Source organism: Toxorhynchites rutilus, chromosome 3 (assembly GCF_029784135.1).
Source record: "Toxorhynchites rutilus septentrionalis strain SRP chromosome 3, ASM2978413v1, whole genome shotgun sequence".
Taxonomy (NCBI): domain Eukaryota; kingdom Metazoa; phylum Arthropoda; class Insecta; order Diptera; family Culicidae; genus Toxorhynchites; species Toxorhynchites rutilus.
In genome coordinates, this window is record NC_073746.1 from 148,127,845 (window position 1) to 148,150,013 (window position 22,169).

The 22,169-nt window shown below is 34.3% G+C and overlaps 1 protein-coding gene across 2 annotated transcripts in view; it reads left to right on the plus strand.

Annotated features, from left to right (window-relative positions):
• LOC129775785 (facilitated trehalose transporter Tret1-like) overlaps positions 1-22,169 on the plus strand; it is a 125,322-nt gene that overhangs the window by 46,743 nt on the left and 56,410 nt on the right. The window lies entirely within an intron of this gene.

Below are 22,169 nucleotides of genomic sequence, written 5' to 3' on the forward strand. Positions count from 1 at the left end.
ATTTTGCGGCACTGGTTCGCCGCGAGAGCACTGTGACATGATGACCTAAAACAACTACCATTTCAGGCGTATGATTGTATGCTGTTACGCAATCCGCCGTGAACAGAGCACGCACATATATAACGTGCATTAAGTGGAGGAGGAGAAGAGAAAAAAAAGCACGAGTTGATCATAATATTTCCAGTGAGACATGTTCCGAAACTGATCTTTTCCACCACCCGCGCGCACTCGTCTGCCTGATCGTTCGCCACTCGTTCGGCGTTGTGCGTTTCAACCGGGCAGGGATTGCGCATCGGCGGAAAGTGAATCTGATCGGGTTTTGTTGATGTTATGCTGCGATTGGGGGGTGCTTAGTTCTTGTTTTTTCACCAGCATTTTGGGTATGATCGATTGGTTAAATATATGTGAAATATAAGCAATTTAGTTCAATGGATTTCTTTTTTCCTCACAATAAAGAGATCGTTACGCACTGTTGATAAAGTACAGTTCCTCCTTCTTTGTCATCAATCAAGAGCTAGATTTTGCATATTGTATTGTCACGTAAAAATGTGAGTCACATATCGATATATTTATCTTAATGAAGGTTCCATGGAATAAAGGTCAACCTCTTAATTTATTTGTGCGTTGGTGATTACGAATACCCGCAGAACAGTTTATGGAACATACATATGTCGTGCTCTACTACAGCAATGTGTTGGAAGCCGAAGTTTCAGGAGAAGCTCGATATGTTATGATACGGTGGTTTTCCGGATGATCCTTTGCATCACTGTGTTGTTTTCGATTCTATTATCTGTTGGCGTAACCAGACGCCTTTCATCGATTATAATGTAAATTCACTTTTAATCAGATGCTGATTCAATTCGATGTACATCACAAATGAGATTATCCATGAATAATTGAAGTGACTTACAAATTTTTCATATTATAATCTCAACTCCAAAAACATTTCTTTCAATGGAAGACCATTCCTTCAATTTCCGCTTCTCATTTGCTTTTTCCTATTATCACGATTCGGTTGATTTCAAGCTTATGAAACTAACAGCACTGCTATCAGTACTGTCCTAATATATGCTCTGCCTTTTACGGTTTATCTGTGCATGCCGGCTAGCCTAGGTGTTAATCACACATTAAGGACCGCACGTTTTGGGGCAAACTTGTACGCTTCATTTGTTCGGATTCCACGAATGAGATCGTTTCCTTCGGTGTAAATGAGACGAAGGCGAGCCATCGGTAGGTCTTGCCAGATTCTTAGCAGACTAAGGATTTAACCATCAAGTGTAGAAAACACGGGTTATTTCGTGATCCATCCGTAATAGACGGAACACGAAACACGAGAAAACTCGTGAGCGGTCCGCAATGGTTAACACAATGTTAACAGTCTCTGGTACAAATAAATAAATTCTGCTATCTTTTTCCACTCCTTTTATCTTAATACAATTAAGATAACGTACCTATTCTCAGCTACAGATGCTCAAATTCAAGTCATTCTAGTCTTGTTCTCTACCGGCTTTTCATTCATATGTTATTATGCCCCATATAGGGTAAGTGGGGACAATTAGGACCCCCTGAGCAAATCGCCTAACATTTCCGAACCTATACGGTCTAAATGAAAAAAGTCACATTGTACACTGAGCTACGCTTGTTATCTCTCTATCAATAATGTTTAATTCTTATATGAAGCTTCAAACTACCAAATATGTAATAAAATAAAACACATGATTTTTGGACATTAAAATTTGATGTGGAGTGATTTGGTCCAGTGTGTGTTTCATCGAGTAAAAAACATACTTATGTTTATGTAAAGTAATTCAGGATAATATTACAACCAGTGTTGCCACACGTACAGATTTGTCTGGATTGGTACAGATTTATTCGTTATTTTTGGTACAGATTCTGTACGGTACACAGTACAGATTTTCGTCAAAAAGTACAGATTGGTACAAATTTTTTTCACTTGTAAAATTTCTTACATTTGAACAAAGCAACATTGAGGTGCGTGATGAATTTGACGCCGCAGTATCGCTTGGTGATACTGAACATAAAAACATTTACAACGCAATGATTGATCAGTTTCATAAGGACGGAATTCCTAACAAGGATCGCCCGAAAGATTATCGTCGTACAGAGCTACGTATGAGTTGCTTCAGATTAACAGATTGAATCGGTTGTTCCAGGCTGAAAAACCTGAATTCACGATGCCACATGAAGAGCTGAAAGATTTTCATTTGATCATTCTCACTAATATCTGCAAGGATCTCACGTTGTTTTAATGTCCAATGCTAATCAATATGTAGATCATTTGAAAAGCGACAAAAATGTTTAGGTTGAAATAGCAGCAGAAGAGATTATCAGTACAATGGATAGGGAAATGCAGATCATTTCAAAGAATATTTGTCGCAGTTTTTTCGTGGTTAAGCAAAAGAGAAAAAGATTCGATTTTGATGATTCGACGCTCAAGGCTGCGCCAATCTTAAATCCCATATTTTTTTCCAATTTGACAAGTATTAGCGTTGTATTAGTGTAACGTTCTCACTGAATAAAATCAGAACAAAAATAAGCTTCGAAATAGATTTTGCAGCGATACGAAGAACGCTTTTTTGAGATCAAAAAAGTTGATCTAACATCGTAACGGCAGCTCGAATTTTTTAATAAATGATACAGCGCGGGCTCGATTACATACAGTTTTTGATTTCTTTTCACTATATATAATCGAGTCAAAAAACATTTTTTTTGTATTGTTTTTTTTAACATGTATTTTTCGTTTTTTGAATATAAAAGAGGAATTTGATTTTTGATTCATCCCCTTAAAGTAAGAAAACACCTTTCTCACATGAACAAAATAAATATATCCAGATTCTCTCAGGAGGTGATGAACGATCATATTTGATGAAAAAAATCTGCGCAAATGTTCGAAATTCAACAATGACAGAGTTATCGAACTTTTTTTTTTGTTTCGGACTCTGTTGCCTCAAACTGGTTCTACATTACAAAGTACGCTACGAAAGACGATTCTGTTGCATTCATTTGAAAGATGAGAAAATTTAGTACAGGATATAGTAGTAGAACAACTAAATTAGTGAATTTTAATAACATTTTGGAAGTGAAACTCTCTCTTAATTTTTAATGTGTTATTATTGATTTGATGCTAAAAATTTATATCAAACTAGATTGTTTCTATCAATTAAAATGAAGTTCTTTAACCGCTCCACAATTTGTTCTTTGACACACAACTTCTATCATTCTTAATTTGGCTGCAATATCGATATAAACAATTCCTGGTGAAAATTCAGGCAAAATCTTCAAAAATCACGATTTTTACCCCACTGTTCATGTAATAGCCACTTTAACTTCACCTTAACGTTGAAAGGTTACATTTCTTCATTTGATAAGCCATATTTGAAATATAAAAAAAAAAATTTCCCAAACTGAATAAAATCGAGTCCAAAATTATATATAATCGAATCACATATAATCGAGTCTGTATATATTCGAGTCCGACCTGTACTGTATTCTATTATTCAAATCATTTCATTTGATACCAATATTGAGGGGATTGCAAAAAATACATAGTCGACCATTTTGTGGCGGCGACCTTTACGAATTTATGTTGTTCATAGTGTAGTGTATTCTCCAAATCAAGCCATTCAGCCATTTTTTTGCGGCGGCCAAATTGAATTTTTCAAGAACATGGAATACGCAGTTTTATCATGACAGTAGAATTAAACGTATGTTCCAAATTTAAGATCAATCTGTTGAATGATTGATCTGAAATTTGGAAAGGTGTCAATTTTCTATTAATGTGGGACAACCCAACAAACATTCAAACATACATAGAAACAGGTCTAGCTGAATGAAACCATTCAAAAAGTAATTAGTTATTTGGGGACTGCGGCCATCTTGAAATTGGATTTTTCATTATCTGCTATGTTCTACTAGTCGAGAATTTTCTTTGGTGCATTTTTGGGCATTTTTCATAAATGTGTTCTACTCGTCAAGCCCTTTCATTTGATACCCATATTGATGGGGTTATGAAAAAATACATATGGCGCCATTTTGTGATGTTGGCTATTTCGGAATTTAATTAATAACTGTGTTCTACTAGTCAAGCCCTTTCTTTTGATACCCATATTGATGGAGCTCTGAGAAAATACGTAATCCGCCATTTTGTAGTGGCCGCCATCTTGGATTTGCATTTTCATAAATAACTGTATTCTACTAGTCAAGCCCTTTCATTTGATACCCATATTGATGGGGTTGTGAAAAAATACATATGGCGCCATTTTGTGATGGTGGCAATTTCGGATTTGAATTTTTCATAAATAGCTGTATTCTACTAGTCAAGCTCTTTCATTTGATACCCATATTGATGGAGCTTAGAGAAAATATTCAATCCGCCATTTTGTAGTGACCGCCATCTTGGATTTGCATTTTTCATCAATACCTGTATTCTACTAGTCAAGTCCTTTCATTTGATACCCATATTGATTGGGTTGTGAAAAAATACATATGGTGCCATTTTGTGATGGTGGCCATTTTGGATTTGAATTTTTCTTAAATAACTGTGTTCTACTAATCAAGCTCTTTCTTTTGATACCCATATTGATGGAGCTCTGAGAAAATATGTAATCCGCCATTTTGTAGTGGCCGCCATCGTGGATTTGCATTTTTCATAAATAACTGCATACTATTAGTCAAGCCCTTTCTTTTGATACCCATATTAGCTATTCAATATAGAATTATTATACCAATTATTCAAAATTACCGAAAATCAAAAATAAGATACTCCGGATAATCGAGTCTCCGGATAATCGAGTCCGACCTGTAGTGACTTTTGTTGGAAAAAGCCAGTTTTTTATTCGTATGGCCGCCATTTTTGAAATTTTTTAATTTTTTGAAAACCGCTACGTAACAATTTAGATGATTCTTTTTTACCCTTTGACCTCACGGTGGTTCAAAAACGCCAGTATATGATTCTGGAGTACTTCGTTGATCTCCTGACTATTAACTCGTGTTGATGGTAAAGCTATCTCAATCAGCCCTCTTTGAAAACGTTCCTCCCAAAACCAGCGAACTTCCACCTGCAATGCTGCGAGTCGAAATCTGAGGATTACACGGAGCTCCAAATCACACTATGATGAGTTATGTTTCCGCTAATTTCGCGTTGACAATATGAAACTGTCTTGAATGAAATTGTCTTGTTACGTCGGTCGTAGAAGGTGAATTATACTTTCGCAAACAGCAAAAAAGACCCAGAGGAAGTAAATACCATCAAAGCATCTTCAGGTGAACTTTCGCTAAAAAAAGAAAGAAATCTATCTATCAATGTGTACCTACTTATTTGTTCGTATGCCCATTGCATTGTCGCTACCAAGAAATCTCTCATCTCTAGAATTTGTTGTTTGATTCAAAGCAGGCTAAAAAGAAAGCTGATCGGTTCCTCGGCGGTCAAACAGAGGAGAATTTCCGTGTAAATCGAAGTTTGTGAGTGGGAGTATTTATTTTGATAGATTCGGCGGGATGTTGTCGAAACTCAAGGTAGCTTTCCGAGAATACCATTCAATGTCGGTAAACATTTCCCATGAATTTGGTGAATAGACGCTAAACGATTCGTTGCGATAGAGCTCTCTCGTCGGGCCAGTTTCCATTCCATTCGAGAAGTTTTGCTAAACTAAGACATTTATAACTGAACTTAGGAAGCGTCGCCAACGTGAAACAAAAACTATTCCAAATGCTAAACGTGTATTTTGAACATTCGAAACCAAAACATAGAAAAAAAATAACTTCTCGCAAACATATCCTAGGCAATAACATCCAAGCTACCGCTCGTGACCAAACTGCCATCGTTGCAGCATTAAAATTTACGAGAATTTACTGTAATAGACGTTTTTAAGATAAAAAGTATAATCAAAATACAAACATTATAAGCATAATAAAATAAAAATGTCAAAATAATTGTCCACGTGGAAGCCGTCATGTATGATCAGACAAAATGCTTTTCAACAACATGTTTAAAGGTGGTTTTCCGATAGTTTATAATGTCATAAAAATGTTAGGTTTACTATCGTTCACGTGTTCGATCACCAGGTTAAACAAGAACCTAACTTGTTTACTCTCGTTCTTTCATACTATCGTGTTCATTGTGTTCTAATTGAGAGACCAACACAAAATAGTTATCGTAGTTCCTCTATCGTGATTCGTTTTCTCTAGGCGTATTCCGCACAAAAAATCGCACACACTCCGTATCCAAGAAGCGACTCAAATCAAGTGAAACTACAAAATTGAGTGTATACTCTGGTCTTCCAGTCCACGTCGGACCAATAAAATAAGCATTTGTAGACCAAATGAACCGCAAGTGATTATGGATGGAAACCACGCCACCACAAGCTGCAATATATAAAACAGAATTAACAAGTGTCCTGATCTCCCCAGTTACCCTACCACCGGGTCTCCAACATGGTGCACAGCTTCAATTACAATGAAAAGTAAAACTCCGCACGGATATCGCTTACCGTTTCTGGTCTTCATCACCTTGCCGATAAGGCTCTATCCGAAGAGAGGGGAAACTGTGTAAACAGTGTGGAACCTGAATATCGGAGGAAAAAAAATCAAATGTCAAGATGTTTTCATCGGCAAGACCGAGCAAAACGACGTGATGTGAAGAGCATATGAAAAGAGCAACAAACGACCGCTCTGGTCGCAACTTGTTGCTACAGTCAATTGTCCACGAATCAACTGCAAAATTTCGTTTGGTTACTTATGCAGATCGCGTTTCTTAGTTATGTTTGTTAGTATATTAGTTTGTCGTGCAAGTGCTTGTTGGAAACGGAATATAAGTCACTGTATTCTATTGCTTAGAATGGCTCTACATTCCCTGCATAGAAAACAAAATCTTAGGATTCTGATTCGGTTTAGATCAGCAGATACGTAACAACCCTGTGTGGCGTGAAAACGTGGTTTATTTATCCGAGTTGGGTCTGAATTCGAAAAAAGCTCGTCATGCAACATTCAACCAATAACCGGTTACGCACAAAGAGCAGCCATTTTTGAGTGTCAAGCATTTTGGATTAAAAAACAACATTGCAATTTGAATGAACGAGCGAATCACAAACTCGTTTCTAGCGTCGGTAACCGCGGAGGTGCTGATCTGATCTAGACCACCAACGGCGGGTGGGTGGCTATCATACTTCAAAGTTGGGAACCGAGTTTGTTTCGTTCTCACGAATGCGACTGTCAGACCTCCTGCTATTTTCTCATTTGCGCAATCTGACCAAAAAAAAGCTGAATGATGGACAAGTCCTTGCTCGTAGTTTGTGTGGATGACTATTTGAGATTGTTTGTTTATCCCTGATTCCCTGATACAATCTAATTAAAAATATTATTCAGCATCCTCCTCCACCTTTGTTTATTCATAACCTAATCTTGTTTACCAACCATGCGACTTAGTCTTAGTGATTCTTCGATTATGTTTACTAAATCGCATTCTTGCTTTCACGGTCAGGGTTACATAGTTGTTTTGGCTATAAGAAGACCAGTTTGTGTTTACGGTAAGGAGGAAAGAGTGTATTTACAAAACATGCGTTTATGTTTTTGGAAACCACCGCTCGTATTCAATGATGTGTTGTTTATTTGACGATTTGCCATTGTCAAGCAACACAAAATGTTTTGCGAAACTGATTGGCTAGCTTTGTGATTTGCTGATCAGATATGAAGTATGGTTGTTCATAAATAAACTTCGTGATTCGATAGCAGATCACCAATGTATGGGAAAAAGTAATTGATCAATTTCCCGTCTTCTGAATTTCCGTCCCCAATTTGATATAAAGTATAGCCTGGTGTATGAATATGGAATCGGAATTCACGAAATTCATAGTTACACATACTAATGTGAAAATTAAAAGTCAACATATAAGTCAACAACAATATCCAATTCAAAATATCAAAAATTTTATAGTCACAGATTAGGGGAAGGGTTTACCACCCTTGATTTAGTAAAAATTGTATTTTTTCGTGAACTTCACAAAAAAATAGTTATCTCAACACAAATTGATAGTCCAAGTTTCTTTTTATAATAAAAGTTATTTTTAAGGCAGAAATTTTGCAAAATGAATGTGTCCGGCACCTTTGAAAAAATAAGAATGATTCGTGAAAGATGAACACTTGAAGGGAAAGATGGACACTAACTGAAAAGTTATATTTTGAAATTCAAGTTGATGTACTCAAAAAATGAAGACTTCAAATAGGCCTTAACACTAGAACTACCAACCGGTCAAAATGACCGGTTATATAATTTATTTATGAGATTTTGTATTGAAATTTATTTTTCAATTTTTTAATGATGTTGTGACTTTTTCTAAATTCACATATTGATCAATATTATAAATGATTTTAGTATCTCACCTTCGATTTTTCTGTTATACATTTGTGGGATACCTATTTCTACCGACCGATCAAAATGACCGGTTGTGATTTTTCCAATTCCAAATTCCAAAATTGCTTAGAAACAACGTCAATCTGCCACTACGGTGCCAGCCAATCAAAGTTTCTGGAACAATTACTTCTTCTAAACTACAAAATTTGGGAAATTTTTAGAATTTTTTAATATATTGGGATGCAGTTTTATTTTCTCATTGACAATTGTTGTATACGGTAGAAATAGGTAATGTTGAAATAAGTGCAGTTGAAATACTCACAAAATTGTGGAAAATTGGGTTGATTTATAAAAACTACAGTTATATTAGTTGGCAGTATAAGTAAGTTGTGAATATTTGTATTATATTGAGAGGGGAAAATAACAATATTCTAAATATATATATTTTTATCTAGTTATAAAACTTAACCTAAAAATGCCGATATGCCCGAACATATCTAAAGTTTTAGTGGACGTAACAGATTCAAGGGAAGATTTCGCTGATATCGATCAAGATGTTTATGAAATTAAATTCTAAAATTTGACCAGTATCTGAAATATAGATGATCAATCATGAGAAAAAAATATTTGTTTCCTCAGAGAGCAATAGTAAAGAGAATCAATTTACGTATACCAAGAAGAATGTTGATACTGTCGTCATCTTCGGATGAGAATGACCGTCAACATAGCTATCATTTCTGCTGATGGAGGTATCTGCACAAAAAGCTGAATGCACTCCAGGAAGGATATAAATAAACAGCATTTTCGAAGCAATAATTGGAGGGGTAGAGTGTGTTTATATATGAAAATACGTGAGTATATTCGTGAATATCATCACTCCTTGCAATCATCATACCCATAAACGCAAGAAAATGGAAGTTACGAATCGTTCATTTGAAGGGGAACTCTAATTTACTCCATACTTTGATCGATCGCCCAGAAAAAACGGCTGAAGATATCAATATGTAATGCACACAGGAGTTTAAGAGATACAGTATTAAATTACAGAAAATTCTCTAAAATGATATAAAAAACCTAATTTTCACACTTTTTTAAAATTGATGCAATAAATTCAAATTATTTTTTCGTCAAAGCAACAAATCAACTTTAAACAGAATTTATTGGAGTTATAAAAACCACCTCTCCGTTTGCGATGCGATGATTATTTATTGAGTTTTTTATCATCAAAGATTAAGGGGTAACTTTTCATTGAAACAAAAATATCTTTGCATATAAAAGTACTACATGAATGTTATAGGAATCAAATGAAAGCTGTTTAATAAGGTTAATCGGATTTGTTATTGAGTTGGTTAGCAAAAAAATTGTGTTAACCTACAATAAGTTTGGAAAAACAGAAAGAAATCGATTTTTTAATACTTCCTGATATTTTTGTCCACTCTATCTACATACACCCGGATAAGAATATGTTCATGACATATTCAAAAACCAGAAAGTCAAAATGATATGCATCCCATCTTTATACGGTGATGTTTCAAGAAGTTACGTCTTTTCAAAAATCACTTTGCGCTTTGCACTATGTTTCTCTAACTTTTTTGTCGAGTGTATGTCTGAACAAAAAATGCAAATTAAAATACTATATTTTGTGCAAATAGATGTATTTATCATGTACTTCCAATATTAGAATGAAATATATTTTATTCTCTGTAATTTTTTCTCGAATTTTTATATTTTGACAATTGAACATCACACCGGTCAAAATGACCGGTTTGGTAGAAATAGGTATATAACAACTGTCGGTAATTCTAGTGTTAAAAATGATTGAACAAAAAGGCTTGACTAAAGCCACCTAGAAGATCCGTTTTAATTTTTCTCATTTTTTCAAGTCTAAAATAGCTCCCGGCTTCCGGAATTACAGATTCGGATTATGTTTTGAAACCCGCTAAACCAGCCATCTGAGTTGGTTTATTCCAGCCATCTGAGCCATCTGAGCTGGTTTGTTGAACGAATACTTTTTTCCGCCAGTTCGGTAGCCAATTTACTGACTTCCGTCAAGGACTTCCCATAGAATCTAGGTCGAGGAGATGTCGCGCTAGCTCTTGTTCCTACTGCCGTATGAGTGTTGTTCTTGAAATGTTGAAACCAACGCAGCTGTGTTCACGGGGGACCCTTCCTTAAGGGGGTAGTACACTATGGAAACTTGAAAGAATTTAAAAAAAAGCCTAAAATGTTCTCTGGGATGTTTACTTCGCTATAGTTTTTGTCCCAGGTCCGTCCGCTGCTCCGTTCCAAAGTTACAAGCCAATTAGTGTACCTACGTCTTTACGTAAGGAGCGCGGATCCAACATTTAAAAGACGTTTTTTCGAAACTAAGTTTTGCAAACTGGTGGGAGTTCTATCTCCGGAACGGTCCATCCGAATTCGATGAAATAGTTTTCCCCAGATTCTCCACTGAATTCTCAGTCATCGTACGTAGATTTTTTTCGATATTTTGAAAAATAAAATTTGGTGAATGTTTTTGTCTCGATTTTTGAAGCAAAAACTCAATATCAATATATTAAAAATCACGAAAATCACATACTTTTTATGATGTTCATAGCGTACTACCCCTTTAACAACTTTTACAGCCTCTTCCATCCGATGGTTCGTCCATAACTTCCGGTTGCTCTCGCAAACGCAGTTACTGGGCATGTGTTGAGATAAAGAATGAAGGGATGATCAATTTGTTTTCAACACAAAATGTTCGTCTTCCCCTTCGAAGGAGTGTCCGTCTTACCCGACCTAATTAGTAATTTTTTCATCAATATTTATGGTGTAAAAATGAGAAAACTCACCGCTGATTCGATGAACTGGGAGAAAAGTGATGGTAAAACATCCACGTGTCGAAAAATAGGTAAAAAAAATTATTCGATAACAATGAGAACCTTAGAACCTCTGCAGACGATTTTACATCGAACTGCACCTTGTAGATTACTTTTTTATTTTTATTTACAATTTTAACAGAAGGCCAGCTAGGTGTACACAGTAAGTGTCAAAGGTATATTACACTGTATTGCAAGTTTGTACATCATTAAAATTTAAAATAAAAATGTAATTTATCAATCATACATAGGTGTCCATCATCGAATCAGTCAAAAAACAGCAAATTTTGACGCGATCTTCTTCGATTTTGTTGAAACTTCGTACACGTTATGAAAGGTACCCAAAACTACAATTGTCATATGACCAAATTAAATAACGACTGATTTTTTGAAAGGGTGTATTAAAAATCATTGATCTTTCATTCAAAAAATCGTAACTCAAAATCCAGATATCTGATTGAAATATGATGCTCGAAAAAGTTGTTGGAAAATAAAACCATTTAGGAAAAATAACATTTCAAATGTACTGGTCATGAATATTTCTCAAAAATTTAGTTTAATATCAAGATATCTGGATTTTGAGTTGCAATTTTTTGAAAGAAAATCAATGATTTAAATACGCCCTTTGAAAAGAAAAGTCGTAATTAAAATTGGTCAAATGATAATGAAAATTGAGCTTAAAATCATTTATAAAATCAGCAGTTTCCATCATCAGTTCCAAGTTTCAAAAAAATCGGAGAGGGTCGGGTCAGCGACCGGCTGATTTGAGGTGAAATTGCTCTATAGTGTTTTTCGATCAGTAAGATCGAAATACATCTGAAAACTTCTCCATTATTGAATGCTGATTCTGCTTTGATTGTATAACTTTTGTTTCCCTGAAACCAAATATGAACTTATCGGGGGCCTGTCAACAATCTGTGCTCGATAGTATTTAATTGAACACTAGTGTCGACAACGAAGCACAACATTTCACCCTAGGCACACGAAACATTCGTCTTCACTTCTGTTTTTAAATGCAACAATCTTTCCGAACGCGTCTTCTATTACATCTCACCTAGAACGATCTGTTTTCGTCCCTCAATTGAGTCCTAACAATTCAATCATTCTGACAGTCATGATAGAGAGCAGTGTGTCAGTCCAGCTCTCACACCATCGGAAGCTGCGGGCTGCCTATGCATAGATGCACCGCCGCATCACTGCGCTAGTTTGACTCGATGGAAATCAATCGCCGAACGAGCGCGAAGTCCTGCAACACAGCTCTATTGTAGCATCCAATAAAGACTAATTTATTGGTCTATATGGTCAGACTGCTTGACTTGCGGAATCACCGCGTTCTCTCCATCCATTTGCATCCATCCAGGCTGCATGCATAATAGCACCAGCCCCATATCTCGCGCGCCACTCCGGTCATATGTTTGTGATGTGATTCACTAGCAGATATTTATTCAATTGAAGATCACACCAAAAGGTGACATTCGGGGCGCTGCCCTGCGCTTGCAGTGCCTGCATTCGGTGCGATGCCAATGGCCGAGCAACGTGATCCCGCGGGGCGCATAGCTGCAGGAACGGTGTTTCTTTTCGGTATGAATTTTTCATCATCCAGACAAATGCGTCTTAGACACGGCGACAGCAATCGTTGCTTTGAGGGCAGAAGCTCGCCAATGAAGACGACGGTGGGGCCAGTTAGCTACATTGCATTGATTTGAACTCTAAATTGGTTGGACGCATTCGCTTATAATGTTCGGCCCGACGCTCACCGACGGTAATTTTGATAATAGGAATCAATGATCATAATTAAGCCTGAAATCGGAGCTCGATGCGAGACGATGAAGGTCACGCAAGCACTGAACTCCCTTTTGCGGCTAGAGTGAAAATCATGAAACAAATATTGTCCTTGAGACAAATTCATCGTCAAAACAGGACCGCTGATCCTTCAGATATTTATGATAGAATATAATGCGCAGCGATGATTACTTCGCGATTCATAACGGATGTTAAATATATTATGCAAACGGAGATTACGGTTGCTTGTCAGTGAAATAACTTCTTATAAAATCAAATGAAAAGCACCTGACTCCGCAAACATTCGCAGGCCCTTATATTGGGTAGCCCGAAAAGTAATTTCCCATTTTATCATTACAAATCAAACTTTTTTTTTTGTATATAGGATGCAGAAGAACGGGATGTACATCATTTTAAAGCTTAAACGCTAAAACTCTTGGCCATAGATCTCCCTGATTGTCCCAGATTCTGGCGAACTCGCTCCCTAACTAGTTTTATTATGCTTTCAGTCCTGAATTTTGACAGAAGTCCATGTCTTCGATTTTGCACCTACCCGTTTCGTTGTAGGGGTAGCGGGGGAAAATTGGTCATGGGGGGCAAAGTGGTCATCTGCTTGTTTGGTAGTATAACTATTGACTGTGTTGCCATATTGATAGTCACCTTATGTTCAACGAATTAAATGATTTTTGAGTCACCCTGTAATTCAATAAAGCTGTCGGATATCAAAATATAAATAAAAAAATACAATGTTCTGTTTACTAAAGCTGATATACCGCATCACATTCTGCTCTTGAAGAAGATCCTTTTGTGGCTTTGACCCTGGATAAATATACCACTCCAACTAAACCAAGCCTCATTATGCTGAACGTTATGTGTTTCTTACTACGTTTTTGTATGCATGAGAAAATTTAAATTGAGACTCTAGGTGAATAGGCCAAGCTTATTTCATACATGTACCTACTATATCAAGTATGGTGTGAACAAATTTGGACGAAAAAACACATAAATCTATCCCATTTAGTTTGATATGTGCGAGTGACCACTTTGCCCCCACTAGGTGACACCTTTACCTCCAAGCAAAAATAAAGTTCGATTTTTCTCCTTTTTTTGTAATAATGAAAAGTGTACTCTCTTGATTTTTATTAGTTAAAGCCGTTTGCTATCTTGAAGAACAATGAGTTGAATTCTAATATTCTTCGAGAAACGGGAATTGAATCGGTATGTGGACGCTGGAAATGGGCACATTCCTTAGGGTGACCACTATGCCCCCACTTCCCCTACTATTTCTATGGTGCGCAGGATGAATCATTCGTTGATAACAATGTGATTGAGCCGAACAAAATTTTATGAATTATTATTTTTTGTCGTCAATCAAAATTGTAGTCCAATACATTCTTAATACTACTTAAAACTAAAAAAAAGAAAAATCTAAAGAGAGCTGGCTGGATAATTTATCCGTTTAATTCAAAAGACGATTTTAACAACATTTTTTTTATTTATTTATGTATTTCGTCAAACCAGCGTAGACTAAATATGCTGCCCAAATATTAGAGTGAAATTTAACTATATCTTATTCTATTCAAATAGTCATTGAGAATTAACCTTGACATGGTTACATCAATTATTTCACTGTGTTCGCTCATCATACGATTAATAGGACTATATTTGGCATAATTCGTTCTTCGGTAATCTATGTAGAAAATGTTAGGGTTTCTCAGGTGCCTAATCGGTGCGTAAAAATTTAGGTTTCCTAATATTCCTTCTGAGTCCAATCGTTGTGATATGATGTCAATAATAAATAGAATCATGGCAGAGTTCAGACATTCTTTTAAGCTTTTTATATTTTATTAGCATGCAACATGCCTCATATGGAGGGAGATAGTATGAAAACCAGCCTAGTTTACGCAGTGCAAATAATAGAAATTGTTTTTGTACAGATTCAATTCTGTCTTCGTGTGAAGTTATGTAAGAGGACCATACAATACTACAGTATTCGAGAATTGATATGACGTATGTTATATACAATGTTTTTATTGTGTACGTATCGTGGAAATGGTAACTGAAGCGTTTGATGAAGCTCAACATATTATTTGCTCTATGGATCATAGTACTATAATGGTCAACGAAGGTTAGTTTTGAATCTAAGACCACGCCTAAGTCTCTTACTCGTGGACATCCACTTATGGGTTGATTTCCCAGCTTAACACCATTGTTCAATGGTGTTCTTCTTCTCGTAAAAGTCATCAAAGTGCATTTCCTAACATTGTGCTGTAATAAACTCTTAGTGCACCAATTATAAACTATGTTAACTTCATTTTGGAATGTTTGAGAGTCTTCTTCATTCTTTATTTCCATGTACAGCTTCATATCATCTGCGTAGATAAGTGCCTTAACTCTATTAAGAAAAACGCAGGCGTCATTAACAAACCAAAGTGGCCCCAAATGAGAGCCAATCTTCCGAAATATCGATTTTTCATTCGGAACTTACTAAGAAATCTTGATTTGCACAATAATATAGTTGTCTTAAAATTGCATTACTCGTCGAGATTAACAGTTATCCCAAAAAAAATTGTTTCAAAAGTCTATTTCAGACGGAAAAACGACCAAGTGCCAAAAAACATTTTTTTGACAAAACATTTATTTGACAAAACATTTTTTCGAGATAACTGTAAATCTCGACGAGTAATGCAATTTTAAGACATTTGGCATCCAAAACAAATTTTTCAAAACCTCGATTTTCGGTGATTTTTCGTTTTTCAAAAAAAAACTCTAATTTTAACGTTTGCGACACCAGTAAATGAGGTTCGAATGAGCTAATATTTTGCATAGGGTATATTATTGTGCAAATCAAGATTTCGTAGCAAGTTCCGAATGAAAAACTGAGATAACCATTTCTATTGGCACCCTAAATCATACTTTTCTTTTCGCATGCCGATAAAAAACTATGTCCCAGAGTGCCGATTTTTGACAAAAAAAATATTTCAAGATGACACTAGATCTCGACGTTTCATGCAATTCTAAAACATTTGGTATCAAAAAACTTTTTTCGAAAACCCCGATTTCCTTTACTCCCCCCTTGGGTGATTTTTCGATTTTCAAAAAACTTAAACTTTGACCGCTTTGCGCCATTCTTCTTTAAGTCCGATTTAGCTGATATTTTGCATAGGGTGTTTTTTCGAGGTGGTGAACATTTTTTATGGGGTAACTTTCTGAAACTCGAGATGAGCCTTTTCATTGGCACCCTAATATATATATATATATAAAACAAAATGATTTGGTGTCCGTTCCTCACGATTTAACTTGAGAACGGAGGAACGGATTTGAACAGTCAGTATCAGGTTTGATGCGTCTTAGTCTCCATCAGGTTTATATGCTTAAAAAGAAATGATATACTACAAATATAGATCACGTACAGAAAAATAATTTCTGTAGGAACTTGAGTGTTCGAAATTATTCAAATGAAAATATCAATTGTTGATGGGACGAAGTTCGCCGATTCAGCTAGTACCCAATAAATATAAGACTACCATGAAACCCTAATCACTCTTTGAATGTTTCGCATCTGAGCCAAACAATTAAGATTATAAAACTAGTTTCCCCAACAAAGATAGTTATTATACATCATTCCATCCTTTCGACCGATCTCTTTTAAATCTCTGGGAACTCAAAGAAAATGAGTGGTTCAATGGATATGAAACGGAGTGGTAGTATGAGTGCAAAAATTAACGAAGAAAAAAGAATTAAGCTAACCAATATTTTCTACTCCACCCATGCGATTTTCGCAACATGACACTTGGGTTTTGTAAATTTTCGGCAATCCATTTACCATATAGCCATTATATGCCAAACCGATTTGGTAGTTGTCAGACTTTTGGTGAAAAGTGGTTGTTTTGTTCCTTACCGCAAAATATAAAACACATTTTTGTTTATTGTTTCATTTGGGTGCCCATTTCCATTTTAGGGTGGTCCGAAAAAAACAATTTCATAATTATTTTTCTCTGAAAAGTTTTTTTGAATTCTAAAACAAATATGTATAGCTCATACAATAACCAACAAGTCATTCATACACCTGAAGAAACGTACTCCTACAGGAGAAGGGTTTTCCAATTAACAAACTTATTCATTCTTTTATTGGGAAAATTACTACTCATGTTTCACTCGTAACAATTTTCTGTGTAACATCTGGCGATTGACATTTTCTGTAAATGTTTTTTTTAAACAATTTTGAAAAAAAATTGTATGTCTTATAGTTTTTGGGTTACATATTTTTTGTAAAAAAGTAGAAAAAATAACTTTGGCGCTCTTTAGATTTCAAGTATGCAAAGTTGCTTAACATGTTGACTGCCACGTCAGTCACCGGTGACTGACACAGCCTGAACGAAAACTCGGTGTCAGTCAGCGTGTTAAGCAACTTTGCATACTTGAAATCTCAAAAAAAAAACTTTACTACTGTTTGACAAGCGCCGAAGTTATTTTTTCTAATTTTTTACAAAAAATATCAGACTGGCAGTATAACATATGATAATAAAGGTAACTAATATAAGCATATAAGCTTATAAACATTCCCTTTCGAATATAAATACCTTCCACTGCGGTAAGAAACGATAACCCTAATACGTTTAAAAAATCCATAGAGTCGGTGTAAAACCGTGGCAGTCAACGTGTTAAATGTCCAATGTTTTTACATCAACAAAATTTCACTGCAATTTAAAATGATGCACCCAACTCCTAAGACGATTTGGCATGAAATTCATCACGAACCTCTTTAAAAAAACGTTTCTTTTGAATCACCAGACAGATTTTTGATCTCTTACTAACAAACGAAAGGTATTTTTGTCAATGTGAAGCTGAATTTAAAATGTCTACTTTTATGTGGAACATTTGAAAGTTTTACTGCTTATTTTACGGTTTTTGAAAAATCGAGACTTGAGGCTACTAGTAATGTTTATATAATTTTTGGTAAGCTAAAATGTTGTTACACGATATAAAAAAACTCACAGAAATGTTTTTTTTTCCTTTTTTGAGATACAGGTCGGACTCCATTATGTAACGAATGGATGATATACTGTCGTGGAAGCGATCTGGCGTAGTGGTAACATCCATACCTCTCACGCAGAGATCACGAGTTCAATTCTCACTCCCGACATTCTTCCATAAATGGAAGTAAAGGTGACGAACCAGCGGAAATGTGTTAAAAGTCACTAATAGAGAAATAGAGAAAAAAAATTATATACTGACTCGATTATATATGATTCGATTATTTACAATTTTATACTCGATGGTATGCAGTTTCAAAAAAAAATGGCTTATTAACGGATTTCATGCCAACTCGTCTTAGGAGTTGGCAGCACCATTTCAGGTAGTGGTGAAACGTCGTGGGTGTCATGGGTCATTCAAACAATTTCGCATACTTGAAATACTAGAAAAATAATTAGACTACTTCTTGAAAAAAACCAAACAAATTTTCTAATTTTTTAACAAAAACTCATAACTAAAAAAATTACTTGAAAAATTACTATTAATGTTTAATTCGTGACATATTTTGTATAAATTATCGCGATATATAAGTTCTGCTAGCTTTTTTTATATTTGGAAACATGTCAAGAACATGTAAAACAAAAGAATTCACACACAAAAATGTTTCGAGTGAAACTTAACCCTTTCAGGACCATAAGGTTACGGTATCTTATTAAATCAATTTTTTAAAACATAATTTATACTAAAAATTTAAAAAACTTTTCCTTTTTTTTTGGAAATTTATGGGACAAATATGTCCATATGGTCGCTATTATATATTGCCAGTAAAAATTATAAAAAGTACATTCCAAGTATTAAAATAAAAAAAACAATGGTTAAATATTTAATTAATCCATGATTTTTGCTTGGGACATCAGCGTCCCCGTGGTCGTGAAAGGGTTAAATGTTTCAGGAGTCCTAATACAAATATGTCTTATTTTTTTCAAAAAACTATAAGAGATAGAAAGTTGACATTTTCGACATAAGTTTATATTTTAATAAGATCTAAAACATAATCGAATTCATTATATCGCTATCATGACTTTAAACAAAATTAGGATTAATTGCAATTTTTTCAAAGAAAACATGAAAAAGTTTTTTTCTGTAAAAGTACCTATCTTCCGATGTATGGACGACTTGTTGAAAATTGTAAGGACAATTTATATATTTTTCTGAGAATATGAAACAAAATGCTAGAAAAAATAATTTTAATTTTTAGAACAATTTTTTCTCAATAAAATTTTATTTTCAAAAAAAATGTTATGTTAAAAAGATGGTATTTTTTATGAAAATTTAAACAATTTCTTACAATTATAGTTTTTGAATTATAATTTTTTTTTTGGAAAAAATCAAGAAAAAATTTTCGGACCGTTTTTTAAAAGTAGTCTAATTCTTTTTTTTATTATTTCAAGTATGCATAAGTAACGTTTCACTGCTATCTGAGATGGTGCTGCCATCGGCCAGTCGAGTTGGCATGAAATACGTCTATTTCAAGAAAAAATGTAATATTCAACCATAAAGTGAAAATTAATTGACTATTATAATAAGTACAGTGGAGTAAAATCGTTGTTTTGGAATATTTTATTTGACGACTTTTAATTGATTTTTAATTTTAATTGTTTAAAATGATATTGCGGCGAAACTAGGAACGAAAGAAGTTGGGTGTCAAAAGAACGAATTGTAAAGTGTTGAAGGTCTTTGATTTGATTGATAGAAACAATCAAGTTTGTTTATGCATGTTAGGGATAAAATTCATAATAACACCTTGAAAACAACTAACTTTTAAGTTATTCACTATTTCACAAATATATCCTGTATTAGATTGTCTGATCCATCAAATGGAAGCAACAGAATCATCCTATATAACGTACTTTTTTAATACAGCCAATTTAAGTCAAATAGAGTCCGAAACAAATAAAATTCCAATAACTATGTCTTTGTTGAAATTGAAACATAGGCGTAGAAAAATTTTTCATCAAATATAATTATCTAGCATCTCCAGAAGGATTCCGGATATAAGTAATTTTTTCATGTGAGATATTTATTTTCTGACTTTTAGATGATGAATAAAAAAACAAATTCTTTTTTTATACTCAATAAACAAAAAATGTATGTAGCTAAAACAATTAAACTTTTTTTTCAATTAGACTATATACAGCGAAGAGAAATTGGAGACGGTATATAATCGAATCTGCCCTATAATGTAAATAAAAATAGACTAAATTTGGCAACACTGTGGAGTTAATCCAAAAGCAAATACTTAGCTGTAAAGCATGTTCCATGGATCAAGACAACATAAAATCTCTCATCACAAGTGAAGCTTGAGGTATAGGCAAAATCTGATAGTATGCGTATTATCGTATTATCAGACATTTGTGCATGATTAAGGTCTGATTTTCGATATTTTAACAACAAATGAAAAGTATTCGTTTGTAGAAAAATAACACTACTGCTCATACAATCGACGAATTTCATGCCAACTCGACTGGCCGTTGGCAGCACCATCTCAGATAGTAGTGAAACGTTGTGGGTGTAAAAACATCGGTCATTTAAGCAACTTTGCATACTTGAAATATTCGAAAAATAATTAGACTACTTTTTGGAAAAAGCCATTTTTTTCCTAATTTTTTACAAAAATTTATAAAATAAAAACTATGATACCTACAAAATTCATGTCAAAGGATGAAATGTAGGAAATTATTTATATTTTTACCAAAAAATACCAAAAAATTTTTTTGGAAAAAAATTTCGCTGAAAAAAAAAGTTACTTTAAAAACTAAAATCCATTTTTCTCAAAAACGTATTTATTTAAAAATTCCCAAAACTATATTTTTGAATAGCCCTTAAAATTTCCAACAAGTCGTCCATACATCGCAAGATGGGCACTTTTACAGGGAAAAAGTTTTTCTGACAACAATGTTTTTATATTTTCTATGAAAAAAATACAATTAATCCTAATTGTGGTTAAAGTCAAGATAGTGATATAGTGTATTCGACAAAATTTTATACCTTATTAAAATATGAACTTTTGTCGAAGACGTCAACTTTTTATCTGTTATAGTTTTTGGAATATAAGTCAGTTTAGCATGAACACTTCTGAATAAAAATAATGTTTTTCTCGTAACATTTTTGTGTGTAAATTCTCACGTTTGACATGTTTCTAAATAGAGAAAAGTTAGCAGAGCATGTAAATTGCGATAATTTATACATAAAAATGTTACGAATTAAACATTAATAGTATTTTTTCAATTAAAAAAAATGAACGGGGGTCTCCGTAGCCACATTGGTTGCGCGTTCGCTTAGTAAGCGATCGATCGTGAGTTCAAAACTCAGGGCCCTCATTGACCATCTTTGTGTTGTTACAGAATAGCTACGTCCACGCAACAATCATCAGCGATGGAGATCGATCCACGGTCGAAATAAGATCGATTCATCCATACAACTGCTCTGCTCTGCAAGACACATCGGGCTGCTGTTCTATAAATAACTCAACAATGATCAATCAACTGTCTCCGCTGTCCGGTGGTCCAACTGGATAATGGAAGAACAGAAAAGAATACTCTTACGCCTAAATGGCTACTGTGTATTCACATATGTAATGGTATAGAAGGAATACTGGCGAATGACAACTGTGTAATGTGCTAATTATAGATATGATAACCATGTGACATGTACACGATTAAAATTCGGCTCTGTTACATCGAAAATGCTAATGAGCCTTAAATAAATAAATGGGATAAAAAAAAAAAAATGAAAAAGTTGTCAGTTGTTCAGAGGGCTATTTCTATCATTTTTTTTCAGATTTTTAAAAACACATGTTTTCGAGAAAAAATTATTTCAATTTTCAAAATATTTTATTATTAATGATTTTTTTTTCTAAAATTTTGTTTGATATTTTTTAGTGAAAACCTAAGTAATTTCCTACATTCAATTCTCTGATCAACTTTTTATAGATCTTATAGTTTTTAAATTAAGATTTTTCGAAAAAAAATTGAAAAAACTCAATTTAAAAAAAAACCCATAAAAAATCTATCAGACCTACAAAATGTTAGTCAAAGAATGAAATGTAGGAAGTTATTTTTGTTTTCATTCGAAATTATCAAAGAATTTTTTGGAAAAAAAATTAATTGAAAAAAAATATGCTT